Source organism: Camellia sinensis, chromosome 14 (assembly GCF_055761805.1).
Source record: "Camellia sinensis isolate YWXY chromosome 14, ASM5576180v1, whole genome shotgun sequence".
Classification (NCBI taxonomy): Eukaryota; Viridiplantae; Streptophyta; class Magnoliopsida; order Ericales; family Theaceae; genus Camellia; species Camellia sinensis.
Window position 1 is genome coordinate 116,907,232 of NC_138974.1, and position 6,104 is coordinate 116,913,335.

General features: G+C 31.2%; 1 pseudogene across 1 annotated transcript; it reads right to left on the reverse strand.

Annotated features, from left to right (window-relative positions):
* Positions 1-4,820: 4,820 nt before the first annotated feature.
* Positions 4,821-5,860, reverse strand: LOC114284942 (agamous-like MADS-box protein AGL62 pseudogene; annotated as a pseudogene). The gene has a single exon (XR_014350998.1). The product of XR_014350998.1 is annotated as an agamous-like MADS-box protein AGL62 pseudogene (transcript).
* Between the last annotated feature and the right edge of the window lie 244 nt (positions 5,861-6,104).

Genomic DNA, 6,104 nt, shown 5'->3' on the forward strand with positions numbered 1-6,104 from the left:
TCAATGGTTAAACTATTCGGATCATATTGAATTTTAAATTTAGTAAGATCTTTAAGTTACTATAATTCTATTCATAAAATCGTATAAAATTGCATATGATCTCGATTCTACTATGATTCCGATTCTACCATTTTTTTTATTATTATTTATTTCTTATATATATGTATGTATATGTGTATATCTATAAATAAATAAACAAATAATTGACTATAAACATTTTATTCAAATATTAACATAAACGATGCATTATATCAAATTTATCATTTTTACATAACATATATTACCATTATTGATAATTTTTTATTTTATTTTACATTTGAAAGTAGAATCTTATGATTCTCAATCTGATTTTACAATCCAATCCACGAGTTCCTTTCAATGATCTCACGTAGGATCTCGATTTTAACAACTTAGCAAGAAGCTAACACATGTAAGAATTTTCAGAATCATTAACATTACTCATAAGAGATTGAAAGTTTGGGTCCACACATGAGGGACCTATGTAAGACCTACTCTTATTTGAGAGTTTTTGTGCACATATTTTTTGTGTAAATAATATTTCTCAATGCATAATGAGACACTCTTCTAATGGCAGTAGTAATGAAATTAAATGCAATTTACCTTACTAATGTGTGAAAGAGAATGGAGAGACCCACAATTAAACCATATTAATTGAAATTAAATTAAATAGATGAAATGAATAATTTAAAGATGAAATAATTTTTAAAAAAAAATAGTTTAGAAGTTAAAAGTGAAAAATAGAAGAGAAATGTTAAAGACACAATTCAACTATATAATTTAGTTTGTAACAAATCAAAAATTAACATGTAATCTACTATTTCATTTTAGATAAATTAGAAAAGACTTTTTAATAGTATCAATCATTTTCTTATATAAAAATGATATTTTTTTCATATGTTTTATATAGAATATTTCATTTTAATAATATAGTGGTATTCGGATGAGCTCTTTGTTATAGGAATAATTATTCAGTAATCCCGGAGTATAGACATGTGGTATTTCATAATATTGTGATTGGTAGAAAATGTGAGTAAATAAGGGTATTGTGTTCGGTGATTGGGGAACATAAGGGGGCATATTGAATAGTAATTGGTTCAGGAGTACAAACATGTTGTACTCCAAGAACATTGAATAATTTCTCTTGTTACAGAGCAATAGTCCAACAATTCAGTCATGTCCTTTTGTATAAATTTTTATGTTAATTTTTACATTTGTATAGCATTATTCTATAACAATTAATAAAAAAAAATATTACAAGACCACAAAATATAAGGATTTATCTATTTGGAGTATAATTTAATACCACTTTATCCTATCTAGCCTTTATATAATGTATAACGGGTCACTATTGTGCTCAAGACACAGCAGTGACTGTGGTGCCTCCGTTTGAGGTATATTATGGCCTTATTTTTATGATCCAAACCATTTATTTTGTAGGATTTGTTGAGTACTTCATGCCTACCAAAAATAATATTAATCGGATATCAAAAACTATATGATCGATAACCAAAAAAATAAATAATAAGTTTTTTTTTTGAGAAATAGCATAAACAATATGCAATTCGATCATATAATTATTGACATCTGATTGATATGATTTTTGGTAGGCATGAAGTACTCAACAAACCCTACAAAATGAACGGTTTAGATCATAAAAATAAGGTCATAATACACTTCAAACGGAGGCATCACAGTCACTATTGTGCTTTAAGCACAACAGGGACCCCTGTTCCTTATATAATACACACATTTAGGGAATAAAGTATGCAACACATCAAATCCTTTTATATAAGACCATCTCTAACTGTGTATCAAGTTTATTATTAAATTTGACTTTGATGAAAAATGTTTCTTTTTTAACTCCGACGATTTCATCAAATCGGTATCGAATTCAAGATTTTATTTTTTCTTTCATCAAACAGATGACCAATATACTTTTCATTAAATCACTGTTCATAACTGTTGGATTTTCACTACCAGATGTCGACCCGGATGTCCTCCTGGATGACCACCTCAAGGTAAAAGTTTTTGAAAAAATTACACTGACCGGTTGACCCCTCGGATGACCACCTCAATAAGAAAAATTGTGAAAAATTTGTACAAGCTAGTTGACCAGTCAGACATCCGCCCAGTCGACCGGTGGTTTGACAAAGAAGCAAAACCCTCTGTTGGAACACTTGATATCAAAGAGAGTTTTTCTTCAAATTTTTACTCAAATTTAGTGAAAAAATTGATGGACCGTTGGAGATGCCCTAACTAATAAGATCGTATTCAATGCTTACTCTTATTCTCTTTTTTTTTTTATCATATTTAAATTTGATAAAATAAGTACAGTTTTTCTGCTCTAACCATGATATCAAACTCATATCAAATGAGGAAAAACTCAAAAATTTCAACAAATTGAGGGAGACTTTAGTGTTTTAACAAATTGTTGTAGGTAGTCAGTATTGTTACAAGTAGCTGTTGGGGCATCACAGTGCACTGGATGACCAGCTGGTTTTCCAACCGGCATGTGCTTGCAGAATTGCCCATCAATTTACACAAGTCGGTTGATCGCCCAGACATCATTCCGGTCGTCCTCTCGGTCGACTAGCTGTTTGATGAAAATTGAAAAATTAGCATTGAAACGATTAGTATTAGATGAAATTTTTAACCCAAATCTTTACTCAAATTTAATGAAAAAAAGAGACTAAATGTTAGAGATGCTCTAATGCGTAAATTATGTTAATAAAAAATATAAAGACACCAATACAAAACAAACACATAAATATGTATATAATTTGTGAGCGGGACAAAACAGGTTTGATGCGTTTTTTGAAGTCTGACCCACATTATAAATGGGCCTAAAAAAATTCTCAACTTAGTCATATGGATCTGAACTATTATCCCAAACCTTATAAATCATAACAAGTTCAAGCAAGTTTAACAGGCCATCAAGCCCATATCCACCATTTCCCCATCTTTCACCCTTTCCAATTTATCTCATTCCACTAATCACAATCCCACCCACCTCTCGCCCTAATCCTATGGTCACTTTATCTAAAATTAAACATGCAATGAGCGGGGACGAAACTAGAATTTCAATTATGGAGGGGCCAAGATATGAAAAAAAAAATCTTTTATATATCAATTGTTATCTACTGTCATATTTCAATTCAAAAATTAAAAATAATTAAGATTTGATATTAAAATAAGGGAATCGTTATTCCCATTCAACTTTATTCCAAATGCACTCCCTTCTTTATTTTTATTATTCATAGAAAGAAGTATATGTGGAATAAAGGGGAGTGAGAATAGTAACTATGTATAATAATGGAAAACAATGGAGTATATTTGGAGTAAGAATAACGACTCCCTTAAATAATACATAAAATTTGTTATCTATTTAGTCTTCACATTATCAAAAAAGAAGTCATATCTAGTCAACTTTAATATATAAATAAAAGAGAAATTATAAATTAGTTGATTCTTTGTATATGCTAACTCAATTATCTATTAAAGTAAAAGTTTTTTTTTTTTTTTCTTTTCAAATTTCAAAAGTTTTATTAGGTCTCATGTGAATCTCATTAATATGATATCAGCATTATAAGTATGCTTCATGTGGTGATAAACAAATTGTGATAAAAAAAAATATAATTAATGTATTATTACTGTTAAATTCTGCTTTCATTAAATAAATTTTTTTAAAAAAAGATAATAATTCTATTTTTTTGGTGTTCCAATTCTTTCATACAGAAACTTGTTTTATGAAGACACAAAGTTTTCAATATTCCTAAGGTAGCAACAGGGGCCATTTGTAATAACAAGAAAGTTTTGGGCAACATAGCATATCATCCCAATAGCATTGTTTCCTTTGAACAGGGGGGCATGGCCCCTTACTGTCTACAAATAGATCCATCCCTGCAATGAGGGTCAAAGGTAGTGAAATTCCATTGAATCGTCAACCAATTGGCAACGAAATTGAATGTTTGTTATTTTGTGAATCAATTCTTTTAATTAATATGTTTTCTTCCATGATTTGCCATGCATGCTTTGGAATGAATTAACTCATTGTTTTGTAAATTTTATGTTGAATTTTAAGTACTGACCTAACCCAAGCGATCAAATTTTAGTTGTGTGATGAATTAGGGTTCGTTTGGTTGTTGTGAAAGCTAGAGGGAAAAAAAAAAAACCAATGGAAAATTTAGGCCATGGGAAAATTGGAAAAATGGTACATTAATTTTGATGCCATTTATTTATTTTTATTTTCTCTTTTTCAAGATGTGCTCATTTAGGCATATCACAATATTAGAGTTATCATGTGCATGCCACATGATTATTTTCATTTATGTAATGAACTAAATTTTGATGCCATTAATTTTTATTTATTTTTTCTTTTCAAGATATGCTCATTTAGGCATATCACAATATTAGAGTTATCATGTGCATGCCACATGATTATTTTCATTAATGTAATGAACTTTTTAATAGAAGTTTTAGGTTGATATAAATTCATAGTTAGAGTGATAAAGTGGTATTTAGTCATACTTTAAGGGTAAAATGTAATTTTCTCTTACCATAACAATAGGATTGAAGCATCCATATTAATCCTAAGATTGAGCTCATTATTATTATAGGAAAATATAAATTAAACACAATTTTCTAAAGAATTTCATTCAGTGGTGTGAAAGTGACATCTTGGAAAGCCATCTTAAATCCATTCTATCCATACAAAGGTTAAATTTTAACTAATAAAGTTATGATTATTATAACTTGCCAAAAATGAATTAATTTAATATTTATTATGGCACTAAGGAATATTAGATGAAAAACATTTAAGGCTAGTAACTGAAAAAAGATATCATCACAATCCATGGACAAACATAACTGAAAAAAGATTTATGTATTGACATTTAAGGCTAGTAAGGTACTAGCCAGCTTGGAACCAACATGAAAATGGACAAGAAAACCTTAAAAAAATCCATGACCATAATAGCCAAAGTTATGGACATTAGGACTGGTTGAAGAAGAAGCATTGATATGAGATGTTTTACTCTCAAAGGGATCAACGATTCCACTGCCATTTACTAAGAAAAATGGCAAAGGATTTGTGTTGCCCTCTACTTGAATTTTGTTTGCCTGATTGGTTACGTTCTTCTTGAGCTCAACCATTGAATTCCTAAGTTGTTCAAGCTCATGCAAGCCAAGCTTGTCTATTGGAGCTTCCCACCAATATTGTCGACTAGCTTTTCTCGTGTGATCAAAGGTTTCACCATGTCTTTTCTTGACTTCCAATTCATTGAGAACTTGAGTAAGTTGTAAGTTGAGCTCGTGCATGCTAGCATTACGATGAGCCTCAATAAGGCGACGTGTGGTGGTGTTAGGTGGAGGGTTTCGAGTCAAGAATTGATCAACGATAGAATCCACGTTAGGGTGGCCGAAAGAAAAGACTTTACCAGTCGGAGAGAAAACTATGATAGCCATCTCTACGCCACAAAGCGTGCAAAGTTCGCCTGCCACCTTGAAAAGCCCAGATTGGCGTTTTGAGAAGGTGACTTGCAAGCGATTTTTGATCTCTATTTTCGCAATTTTGATCTTTTGGCGACCCATGCTTGGTTTCTTTGCCATGGCTAAAACTATTGAAGAACTCTTCTCTTCCCACTAGAGAGAAAAAAAAAGAAAAAAAGAAAAAAGAATTCACATTCACTATGGGGATGCTTCGATGAAACATGAGCAATTTAAAGGGGCTTGGAATTTACTCATAAAGCCAGCCAACATAATTGTGTTTTGAGGTTTGATTACTAGTTTATTAATTTACTGATTTGAGAGTTATAAAATCTTACACTCTTAATGCATGAGATTTTTTCATCTATTCAAAAGAAACTGTGGGGATATATTTTCTGAGTACCAACACGTGGCAAGGTGACGCCGACGTGTCAGCCGAGGTGCCACGTGTCCTGGTCGTGATGCCGAGGTGATCTCGGTAAAGCTGAGGTTATCTCCGAAGATATCGGAATCCGAGATAAGCGAATAAAGGACAAGAGTCCTAGAATGAAAAGGGAACTCAACCTGGATGAAGGACAAGAGTCCTAGAATGAGAGAAG